The sequence below is a fragment of the Tupaia chinensis genome, unplaced genomic scaffold, assembly GCF_000334495.1.
Source record: "Tupaia chinensis unplaced genomic scaffold, TupChi_1.0 Scaffold000394_1, whole genome shotgun sequence".
In the NCBI taxonomy this organism is placed as follows: Eukaryota; Metazoa; Chordata; class Mammalia; order Scandentia; family Tupaiidae; genus Tupaia; species Tupaia belangeri.
In genome coordinates, this window is record NW_006159896.1 from 2,954,562 (window position 1) to 2,967,501 (window position 12,940).

A 12,940-nucleotide genomic window follows, 5' to 3' on the forward strand; every position below is an offset into this window, starting at 1 on the left:
TGAAAACCACACCAGGTGTGTATGCAAGCATGCCCAAGATCACAAGAAGAGAATGGAGGAGCAGGGATTATGGTGTGGTAATCCCCTCTGAGGATAATTTCTCACTTTCTGTCTCTTTCTCTCAGGCAAGCACACATACCCTCTAGCAAATTTTTAAAAAAGTTTGAATAAGAAAAACATTGCATTGGACAATGTAAAAGTACTTATAATTGAATAAAAATATTGCATTCCAAAACCTGTATTATGAAGCAAAAATGGTAGTTTGAAGGGAATTTAGAGCCTTGAGTAATTACATTAAGGGGACAGGGGATGGCTGACAATTAATGAGCTAAGCATGCAATTTAAGAAATTGGAAAAAGGGGATTGGTAGCTGGCATAATGGTTACATTGATGGACTTCCATGTGGTCAACTGTGGTTTGAGTCCTGGACCCTCATCCTGGGCACGTGTTATAGACAATATATAGCTGTACTTCAAAAATATGATATGGCTTGAAACTCATACTGGGCACGCATGCATGCATGCCCAGAATCCCAAGAGGAGAATGGAGGGGAAGGGATTGCTGTGTGGCCATCCCCCCTGGGGCGGGGGTGATTTCTCACTTTCTGTCTCTCCATTGAGTGTACACACCCAATAGCCAAAAATCCTTCTCTCTATCTAAATTAAAAAAAAAAATTGGGAAAGAAGCAACGGAACTCAAAGAAATAGAATAAAGTCACCATAAGTCAATTAAATAAAAACAGAAAGAACTGGTCAAACTAAAAGATGGTTCTTTGGGGAACCAGCAGATGGTGTAATGGTTATGTTGCTGGACTCCCACATGGCTGACAGCGGTCTGAGTCCCAGACCTGGTGGCTTCAAACTCAGGCCAATGGTGTATGCATGTGTGTCCTAAGTCCCAAGAGGAGAATCGAGGAGAAGAGACTGCAGTGTGGCCATTACCCCTGGGGGATAATTTCTCACTTTCTGTCTCTCTTGTTCTTTGAAAGATTGATACACAAATACCCAGCAACATTTATAAAGAATAAAAAGATACAAGACTGAACCAGCAGTTGGCATAATGGTTATGTCACTGGATTCCCATGTAGTTGACTGTGGTTCAAGTCCTGGACCCAGTGGCTTAAACTCACGCCAGGCACGTGTGCATGCATGCCCAAGATCCCGAGAGGAAAATGGAGGAGAAGGGATTGTGGCGTGGCCATCCCCCCTGGGGGGTGATTTCTCGCTTTGTGTCTCTCTGTCTCTCTGTCTTTCTGGTGAGCACATGCGCCCTATAGCAAAAACCTCTCAAAAAAAAAAAAAGATACAAGACTAAATAATATTAAGAATGGGAAGAGAAATATTGCTATAGATAGAGACTTATTTTACTTTCTTTTTCTAGGGAGAAGTGGGAAGGCAGTCCCTAATTATATCAATTATGTATTCATATTTCTCACATTTGGGGAAACTGCAGGGCTCAGTACTTCTGGAATGTAAAGGATGAGATGGGAAAACCACTTTCATGATCATAGCAGCTCCCTTGGCATGTAGAGATTTAAAAGATAAAAAAAGAATATTCTGTACAACTTTGTATAAATAACTTTTAAAAACAGGCCAAATTAACAAATTCTTTAAAACATATAACTTATTAAAATTGACTCAAGAAGAAATAAAAATCCTCAATAGTCCCATAACTACTAAACATAATTAAAGTGATAGTTAAAAGATTTCCAAGTGGGGGAGCAGCAGGTGGCATGGTGGTAAAGGTACTGGACTTCCACATGGTTGACCGTTGTTCAAGACTGGGCCACCTGAAAATCACACTGGGTGCATGTGCATGCATGCCCAAAATCCCAGGAGGAAAATATAGGAGAATAGATTGTGGTGTGGCCATTCCCCCTGAGGGGTGATTTCCCACCTTCCTCTTTCTGTCTCTCTTCAACGAGCACACACACCCTATGGGGAAAATTTTTTCCATAGTGAAAGCACCAAGACCAGCTAGTTTCATTTTTAAATTTAATTAATTAATTAATTATATTTTCTATAGGGCATGTGCACTCACTAGAGACAGAAAGAGGAGGCAAAGTGAGAGAGCAAGCTGCCAGGTTCAAGGCTTGAACTATGGCCAACCATGCGGTACCCAGTGCCTTAACCACCATGTCACCTGCTGGCCCCCTGATTTCAAATGTTGAAAGAACAGATAATACAATTTTATACAATTTTCTCACATAATAGAAAAGAAGAAACTCTCCTCAGCTCACTTTATGAAACATGTACAGTCTCATGACCCAAACCAGGACAGCCTCATTTATGGAACCAGATGCAAAATCAAGACAGAATAGTAAAAAATTGAACACAATGAAGTACTTTTTTTTTTTTTTGGAGAGGCTTTTGCTATAGGGCGTGTGCGCTTGCCGGAAAGACAGAGAGAGACAGAGAGACAGAAAGTGAGAAATCACCCCCTGTCTCTCCATTGAGTGTACACACCCAATAGCCAAAAATCCTTCTCTCTATCTAAATTAAAAAAAAAAATTGGGAAAGAAGCAACGGAACTCAAAGAAATAGAATAAAGTCACCATAAGTCAATTAAATAAAAACAGAAAGAACTGGTCAAACTAAAAGATGGTTCTTTGGGGAACCAGCAGATGGTGTAATGGTTATGTTGCTGGACTCCCACATGGCTGACAGCGGTCTGAGTCCCAGACCTGGTGGCTTCAAACTCAGGCCAATGGTGTATGCATGTGTGTCCTAAGTCCCAAGAGGAGAATCGAGGAGAAGAGACTGCAGTGTGGCCATTACCCCTGGGGGATAATTTCTCACTTTCTGTCTCTCTTGTTCTTTGAAAGATTGATACACAAATACCCAGCAACATTTATAAAGAATAAAAAGATACAAGACTGAACCAGCAGTTGGCATAATGGTTATGTCACTGGATTCCCATGTAGTTGACTGTGGTTCAAGTCCTGGACCCAGTGGCTTAAACTCACGCCAGGCACGTGTGCATGCATGCCCAAGATCCCGAGAGGAAAATGGAGGAGAAGGGATTGTGGCGTGGCCATCCCCCCTGGGGGGTGATTTCTCGCTTTGTGTCTCTCTGTCTCTCTGTCTTTCTGGTGAGCACATGCGCCCTATAGCAAAAACCTCTCAAAAAAAAAAAAAGATACAAGACTAAATAATATTAAGAATGGGAAGAGAAATATTGCTATAGATAGAGACTTATTTTACTTTCTTTTTCTAGGGAGAAGTGGGAAGGCAGTCCCTAATTATATCAATTATGTATTCATATTTCTCACATTTGGGGAAACTGCAGGGCTCAGTACTTCTGGAATGTAAAGGATGAGATGGGAAAACCACTTTCATGATCATAGCAGCTCCCTTGGCATGTAGAGATTTAAAAGATAAAAAAAGAATATTCTGTACAACTTTGTATAAATAACTTTTAAAAACAGGCCAAATTAACAAATTCTTTAAAACATATAACTTATTAAAATTGACTCAAGAAGAAATAAAAATCCTCAATAGTCCCATAACTACTAAACATAATTAAAGTGATAGTTAAAAGATTTCCAAGTGGGGGAGCAGCAGGTGGCATGGTGGTAAAGGTACTGGACTTCCACATGGTTGACCGTTGTTCAAGACTGGGCCACCTGAAAATCACACTGGGTGCATGTGCATGCATGCCCAAAATCCCAGGAGGAAAATATAGGAGAATAGATTGTGGTGTGGCCATTCCCCCTGAGGGGTGATTTCCCACCTTCCTCTTTCTGTCTCTCTTCAACGAGCACACACACCCTATGGGGAAAATTTTTTCCATAGTGAAAGCACCAAGACCAGCTAGTTTCATTTTTAAATTTAATTAATTAATTAATTATATTTTCTATAGGGCATGTGCACTCACTAGAGACAGAAAGAGGAGGCAAAGTGAGAGAGCAAGCTGCCAGGTTCAAGGCTTGAACTATGGCCAACCATGCGGTACCCAGTGCCTTAACCACCATGTCACCTGCTGGCCCCCTGATTTCAAATGTTGAAAGAACAGATAATACAATTTTATACAATTTTCTCACATAATAGAAAAGAAGAAACTCTCCTCAGCTCACTTTATGAAACATGTACAGTCTCATGACCCAAACCAGGACAGCCTCATTTATGGAACCAGATGCAAAATCAAGACAGAATAGTAAAAAATTGAACACAATGAAGTACTTTTTTTTTTTTGGAGAGGCTTTTGCTATAGGGTTTGTGCGCTTGCCGGAAAGACAGAGAGAGACAGAGAGACAGAAAGTGAGAAATCACCCCCCCCCCCAGGGGGGATGGCCACGCCACAATCCCTTCTCCTCCATTCTCCTCTCAGATCTTGGGCACGCATGCACATGTGCCCGGCGTGAGTTTAAGCCACCGGGTCCGGGACTTGAACCGTGGTCAACTACATGGGAGTTCAGCAACATAGCCATTACGCTAACTGCTGGTCCCAACAAAATACTTTTTTTTTTATTGACAATCTGGGTTTATACCGTGGATGTAAGAGTGGTTTAACATTAATACACAGATTAACATTAATATATGTATTAACATGTATTATGTTTTAATTAGCATCACCGTTACTTCATAAATTACATGATCACATCATAATTATAATAGTGTGTGTTATAGTACACATTTATATGTATATTATTTTGGGTCGTTGGAAAAGTCATGACACATTTTTTGTTTAGAAAAACAGGAATATGTTATACAACATAATCTATATAGTGAATGTAGAAATAGATGCAGTGACAATAACAGGTTAAAGGGGAAAATCTATGAAGAAAAAGCATTGACTAAAACTCAATACCCTGGCACAGTCGACCACGGTTTGAGTGCTGGACCCAGCGGCTTGAAGCTCATGCTGGCATGTGTGTGTGCATGCCTGAAATCCCAAGAGGAGACTGGAGAAGGACCTGAGGTGTGGCCACACCCCGGGGGTTGATGTCTCACTTTCTGTCTCTCTGTCTCTGTCTTTCCATCTCTCTCTGTCTCCCCATCCTCTCTGTCTCTCTGGTGAGCATATGCACCCTATAGCAAAAATCTCTCAAAAAAAAAAAAAACTGTCAAAGGCATTATTAACAGAACAAGACAAAGATCTCAGTTGATAGCCTCCTAATTAACATTTTATTGGAAATCCTAACCGAGGTGTTTAAGACAAAAGAAAGAAAAGGCATAATGGTTAAAAGGAAAGAAAACCTCTAATGATTTCCAGAGGATGTGATTATCTACATAGAAAAATCCAAAACAACCTGCTGAGAGATTACTAGAATTGAAAATGTTTGTCAAGGTGGCAGGAGATAAGATCAAAATTCAAAACTAATTTGTTTTTGTGTCTACTTACTTATAAAATAAAAAAATTAGAAAAAGACAGTATTTAAAATGGTGGCAGGAGGCTGGTCCTGTGCCTAGTGGTTAAAAGAGCTGGATTCCGTGCCGGGCACTGGTGCATGCATGCCTAAAATCCCACCAGGATGGAGAAATGGGGGAGAAAGAATTCCCGTGTTACCATTGAGGAGTTCTTTCTCCCCCACCTCCCTGCCCCCATCTCTCAGTCTCTCTCTGGGGAGCTTGTGCACCCTCTAGCAATTAAAAACAAAAAATAGTGCCAGAAAAAAAGAAATCTAAAAATACATTCAATCAAGATGTGCAGTGAGTACATGTCACATGTGGATAGCAGGAAGCTGAACCCACAGAAATAGGGAATGGGGACCAGGTGGTAGCGCGGCATCGCAGCTGAGCCCACGTGAGGCCGCCAGTGGGTGCATGTGCACGTATGTGTGTAGTATGCTTGTGATCCAGGCTGGATGGTCTAGGGCTGGATCAAGGCACAGACCTATTTCCCTGTTGGCGTCTCTCTTTAATGGAAGAAGTAGGTAAGTAAACGTTAAAAAAAAAATGATTAAAAAGAAAGAAAAACTATAGTGATTTCCAGAGGATATGATTATCTACATAGAAAAACTGAAGACAATCTGCTGAGAGATTATTAGAATTAATGAAAACGTTTGTCAAGACGGATCCCACATGGCCGATCACATATCCTATCCAGTTCATATCCTGGCCCCAAGGCTTGATGAACACACAGGGTGTGTGTGCGTGTGTGCCCAAAAACTCCCAACAGAATGGAGAAGTGGAGGAGAAGGGATTGGGGCATGACCAGCCCCACAATGGGGAGTGCTTCTCCTTTCTCCTCCTCTGGAAAATGCATGCGCTCTCTGGCAATTACAAAAGAAACAAGCAGAGCATGGACTAGTGACCACTAGAGGCTGGGACCTCAGTGGAGGAAGCACAGAGAAATCGGTTAACGTGTACGAGACCATGGTTAGACGGGAGGAGTAAGGTCTCGTGTTCTACAGCACCGCAGGGCAAGTGCGCTAGCAAGAACTTACTGTATACTTCACAGTGGCTGACGGAGAGGCTTCGGAATGCTAACTCAAAGTAATACGGATGTTCAAGGTGATAGCTCTGCCAGATACCCTGATTTGATCATTTCACATTGTATTCACACTCTATCCCACCAATAGGCACAAATATTATGTGTCAATTAACATTTTAAGGGGCCAGCAGGTGGTGGTGTAGTGGTTAAGGCGCTGGACTATGACATGGCTAGCTGCAGTTTGAATCCCAGACATGGTGGCTTGAAAAATCATCCCAGGCACATGTGCATGTGTGCCTAAAATCCTGAGAGGAGAAGAGATTATGACGTGGCCATCCCACCAGGGGTGATTTCTCATTTTCTTTGTGTCTCTCTGTATCTCTCTGGCTAGCACACATGCCCTATGACAAAAACATTTAAAAAAAATTTTTTTTAAGAGAGGGGAAAGAGGTAGATGACCTGATGCAGAAAATGATATGACTTGATTAAAATAACATTAAAATTTGGGAACCAGCAGTTAGCGTAATGGCTATGTCACTGGACTCCCACGTAGTTGACCGTGATTCGTGTCCCGGACCCGGTGGCTTAAAACTCACGCCGGGCGCGTGTGCGTGCGTGCCCAAGATCCTGAGAGGAGAATGGAGGAGAAGGGATTGCGGCGTGACCATCCCCCCTGGGGGGTGATTTCTCGCTTTCTGTCTCTATGTATCTCTCTGTCTGTCTGGCGAGCGCACACGACCTATAGCAAAAACTTCTTCCCCCGCCCCAAAAAAAGTAAAAAAAACCCAACATTAAAATTCCAACAGGCTTTAAAAAAATACATTTATTTAATTAATTAAATATTATTTTAAAGTTGCTATAGGGTGCATGTGATCATCAGAGAGAGACAGAGACAGAGAGAGAAAGTGAGAAAGACAGTTGCCAGGCCCAGGACTTGAATGGTCAGCCATGCGGGAGTTCTGCATGCCATGCCACCTGCTGACCCCCTAGTGGGCTTTTAAGGGGTACTTAATAAACTAATTCTAAAACCTGTGTGGAAGAGCAAGAACCCAAACCCTCTGGACACTCGTGAGGAAGTGGGAGAGCCTGCTCTAAGTGCAGGCAAGACGTGCGACGTGTCAGTAATCAAGACGGCGTGGCTGGCACAGGCACAGCACGGGGTCGATCTGCTAGACCAGCGTGACAGGGACAGACACTCAAACACGTGGGGACCTGAGTAACGACAGGGCTGGCATGTTAGGCTACCAGGGTGGGAGGGATGGTTCAATGCTAGGTGCCGTGTAGACGGACAGTCAGTGGAGCATGGCTCGTTCTGGACCTGGAAACATTCCAGATATCCGCAGGGGGGATACTGAGTACATGGATCATAACTTAGTGAACAGTGGTTACAAGTAGCCATGTAGGAGAATGTTGGAAATAAGGGTTTTAAAGGAGTTAGCAGAAGACTACACATAGTAGGATATCCCTTGCATAAAGTTCAGAAATAAGTGAGCCAGCAGGTGGCATGGTGGCTAGCGTGCTGGATTTCACATGACTGACTCCAAGGTTCCAGTCCCAGACCCAGCAGTTTGAAAAACACACTGGGTGTGTGTGTGTGTGTTCCAAAAATCCTGAGAGGAGAATGGAGGAGAAAGGATTACAGCATGGCCATCCTCCTGGGGAGTGACTTCTCCCTTTCTCTCTCTCTCTCTCTGTCTCTCGCAAGTGCATGTGTCCTGTGGCAAAAATCTAAAAGAGAAAGAAAAATGGAAGAATATCTAATTTTAGGGGACCGGGAATTAATTTTTTAAAAGCAAGGCAATGACAAACATACAACGTGAGATAGGTTATCTCCAGAGCGAGGCGGGCGATGGGATGGGATGGGATACACAGGCTCAGTGGTCATGGCCATAGTCTAGTTACCATGGCTGGTGTTGGGTCCATTTAGTATGCTTCATAACTTGCCTCAATGATATATTTCTTTGTGTATGTGTCAAATATAACATACTGAAAGTAAAAAATGAACTGTAGTCACATGCTACTTTTTTTTCTTTTTTTATCAAGAGACAACCAAAAAAGAACAAAGAAAGATTGTAAAGTAAAGGGCTGGACGAGACAGTAATATTGTAGGTTAAGGTAAACAAAAACAAAAACAAAAAAGAGAGGCTGGCAGGTGGTGTGGTGGTTAAGGCTCTGGTCTCCCACATGGCTGACCGTGGTTTGATACCCGGCCCTGGTGGTTTGCTTTCTCACTTTCCCTCTCTCTCTCTCTCTCTGGTCAAATTTTAAAATAATAACAATAAATAAAATAATTCTTTGAATAAAAAAAGAATGCAGGGTTACCAACATTGTTATTAAAGTGGAATTTGAGGCCAAAAGCATCAAACAACACAAAGAGAGATACTACATAAGAGAGAAAGGTACTTTCTCTGAGAACAATAAAACAATCAAGCCTTGTTGTACCAAACAACAAAGCAGCCAGCTACATAAAACAAAAACTCCAGGGGATAAATATCACAGTAGTCATTCAAACATTTTTCCTGCTCGGTGGTAGAAGATGCTTCCCTGAGAGGGTGCTGCTGGCCAGCCCTACTTTGGAGAGTGGTGTCCTGGATTTGAGGGATTCCACACCCTTGGAGGTTCAGAAGGGGCCCAGGGAGCACAGCTAGACTCTCAGAGACCCCCGGTGGGCTTCATCCAGCCTCTCAGCCTCCACTCCGCCACCTACTGTTTTCTGGCCTCCCTTTGGGGGTGACCCCTGCTCTTCCCTGCTGCCGCTTCTGGCTGCCTGGTGACCACCAACTTTCTTTTCTCTCCCTCTTTCCTTCCTTTCTTCACATTGCTCCAGTGGGCACGTGAGCTCACTGGACAGAGGGAGATGGACGGTGCGAAAGTTCCTTCCGTGGGGCAATCCTTTTCCTCGACTTCTTCCTTTCACGATTTTGGGGAGGCATACACACGTGCCCAGCGTGTCTCTCAAGGCCTCGGATATGGGAATTGAACTGTGCAGTTGGCTACGTGAGATCCAGCCTCTTTAATCACCATGCCACAGGCTGGTGTTAGCGATCACCAACTTTGTAGACTTTTAACCAATGCCTTCTGGTGGTGCTGGGGCCGCTCTTATGGGAGAAAACCAGCCCATTCTCCGTCTCCTGGCTGCGCGAAGCGTCCTCCCATCTGCCTGACAGGCTGAGTAACCGCAGCGAGGTGCCAGTCACTGAGCTCTGCCTCCCCTCCCGCCCCCGCCCAGCACAGGGCAGTGGTGCAAGGCTGCATACCGTGGCTGTGGCAGGGCTGGGCTGCCAGGAGAGGGAGGGTAGCTCCCTGGCCATCAGGCTCCCTCTCTCCCTGCATCTCCTGTCTCTTCATGTCTGAACCCACCTCTGTCCCCTGGCCGGTGCCCAGGAAGCAGCTTAGGAAGGGCTGCACCTCTCGGCTCAGGAGCTGAGTCCGCACTCCGGTTCCCCTGGGAAAAGGCCTCCTTCCCGGTCCCTCAGGCCACTCTGAGGCATTCCTTGGCCCAGCGCCTGGGCCAGAGGAGCCTGCTCTGCCCCTCCAAAGGGCAGGGTAGGATGTTTACACTGTAAGCTGCTCTCAGGAACTGCTGCTGCCCTGCTCTGTGACCTGGAGCAAGCTCAGAGCTTCGGCGTCTTCCTCTCTAGACCAGGGCCAGGTGAAAGCCCCAAGAGCTCTGACCCATGGGGGTGCTCGGAGCACACGGTCGTGGGGATCGTGGTCGGCAGTCCTGTCGTGACGAGGCGTCACAAGCAGAAGGACCAGCTGCAGTGGGTGTCTTCTTGTGGAGCAGGGCTCCACTCACGTCCACAGCGCATGATTCCTGTCTTCTGCCCGTGTCATGGTCACAACGCCCGTGGAGGCTTCTGTGACAGGAATAACCTGATTATTCACTTCTTAATAACTTGGCACCGGTGTTCACTTTTCTAGTTGACCTCTGCTGTGGATGAAGAACCTACTACCTGTCCCTGTGGCTCAGCTCCCAGGCCAGCTGTGGGTAAAAGGAGGGCTCCCCTCCCGTGTGTGTGGGATCAGAGGGGACCTCACACCAGGCAGGTGCCTGTGGCCATAAGAGGCAGGACAAGGACTGCCCCCCTGCAGTGACAGGCGTTGTCCGCTGTGTGTTCTACTCCGACAGCCACCACTCACCTGTTCTCAGGAGTCTGACAATATCCTGCCGGGTGCAGTCTGCAGAGAAACATGCCTCCAAGACAAGGTCTCCCTTCCCTTTATTGATTTGCCAGAGGTATGTGCCCTTGAGACGGGGGTGGGGGGAAAGCACCCCTTAGTGGGCGTGGCCTTGCTGCAATCTCTTCTCCTCCACCTGTCCTCCCAGGTGGGATTTGGGACACACACGCACATGCAAAGCCTGGAGTGGTTTTCAAACTACTGAGGCAGGATTCAAACCATGAGGTCGGCCATGTGGGATCCGGCTCCCTTAACCACCAGGCCATGAAGCTGGCCCCAAGATCTCGTAAATACCAGGTGGAGATCTGTGCCCATGGTGTGTAGTTCTCACTGTGAAATGGAGCAGCACGAGGTCGCAAAGCCCAGGACGGAGGTGCTGAAGCCTATTAAGAATGATCCGTACTCTGTTGAGAATGCTTTCAGCTATACTTTGGAGCTAAGAATTATCTTTCTTAAAAAATGAAACTATTGGGGAACCAGCAGTTAGCGTAATGGATCTTTCTTAAAAAATGAAACTATTTATTTAATTTTATTTATTATTGTTACTTTCTAATTTGGACACAGAGAGAGGAAAAGTGAGAAAGCAAGCTACTGAGTCTGGGACTCGAACCACAGTCAGTCATGTGGGAGTCTAGCACCTTAGCCACCATGCCACCTGCTGGCCCACTAAGAATCGTCTTAGCTGCAAATGAAAATGATTATTGGCATGCAATTTTGTTTGTTTCTTTCTTTTTTGGAGAGGTTTTTGCTATAGGGTGCATATGCTCACCAGACAGAAAGACAGGAAGCAAGAAATTATACCCCCCCCCCCCCAGGGAGAATGGGCACGCCCACCACCCCCCCATTCTCCTCTAGGGATCTTGGGCACGCACGTACATGCACCGGTGTGAGTTTAAGCCACCAGGTCGGGACTTGAACCGCGGTCGACTACATGGGAGTCCAGTGACATAGCCACTACGTCGACTGCTGGTCCCTGGCATACAATGTTCTTTTGAGCACTGATTTCACACCAGAACGTAGAAATATTATTTCATGTACTCACCCATTAACTATGAGATGCTGTGGGTTTTAGTTAGGACTCTGGTGCCAAGTGACAGACTCAAACTAGGTTAAACAATGCAGGGCTCTGCTGGCCACTGCCAGCCCTTCGATGCACACGTAAGCTGAAGGCTGCCTTTCTTCCCTCTGCCTGAGAATTGAGAATTGGCCACAGCCCCTAGGGCTCCCCGCTGCCAGGAGAACCATCCCCCCTCATGGCCCTGTGGTCACTGGAGGCTCGGGTGTCTGTTCATCTACCTGCTCAGCCTCAGACAATGGCAAATGGGGCGCAGGACACAGCTCCCAGAAGCTTTCCTGGCCTAAGGGGGCGCGGGGCACCTCGACCAGCTGCCCCCACTGATGGGCGGCGATGACTGAGCTCGTCAGAATGGCACACGCATCAGCGCTCCCAACTGCAGGCGTCTTCGAGCGGCAGCCTGTCCCTGGGTGGACACCTTGCTCTGGTGGGGAGTCCCCGTCATGTACCCAGAGGTGGTTCTGGGGAAGGCGAGGCTGCTGGGACCTGGACAGGACCTGAGTCTGCTGACCTTGCTTGCAGGGTCCGCAGGGCAGGGGAGAAGCGACCCGCTGGGCATGGGCTCAGCTGTCCTCTGCGCCACTCCTGCGGCCTTCCCGCTGGGCTCAGAGAGTGCCGAGTTCCCTGGAGTAGGGCGCTGGGAAGCAGCCTCCCCAGGCTTTTGGGTTAAATGGGGTGGCGAAAGCCCTGCCTCAGCGGTGAATTGGGCATAACCAGGGTGGAGTGGCTGAAGCCTAGCAGGTGCTGAGCGGAGGCTGCTATTGCATCTGTTCTTCCTCCTCCCACTCCCCTGTCTGCCCCCTTGTGCGTCTCTCACTTCCCCAAACCTCAACTGGCTGCTTTCTTGCTGTGCGACCTCAGGCAGGTTACTGAACATCTCTGAGCCCACTCCCTTGTCCTGTAAAATGGAACGCTCACATCTACTTCTCAGGGTGCGGTGGTAACTCACGGTTTCACGTGTGCAGAGCCCAAGAGTGCCTGGTGCACCAATCCTCCCAGGAGGAGGTGTCTCCCAGCCGCCTTCTCCGCCCAGTCAGAAGCCTCCGCCAGCCGGTCCTTCTCCGAGGGCCGCCGGCCGCGTGGGCCCTCACCTGCCTGACTCCCGATCGCCACCTCGTGGCCGTACCGAGGACTGCATGTTTAGTAGCGAAATTCAAACCGACTTCTGATCTGTCCCTGGGATTTTGATAGCAAAGCGCCGGGTGCTTTGATAAGGGGGCGGGGCGTGCAGGTGAAGTGCTGCCAGTCGAAAGCCACCTCGAGGATCCGCAGCAGAGGGAGGGTGCACAGGGAGCCTCTGCCGCTGGG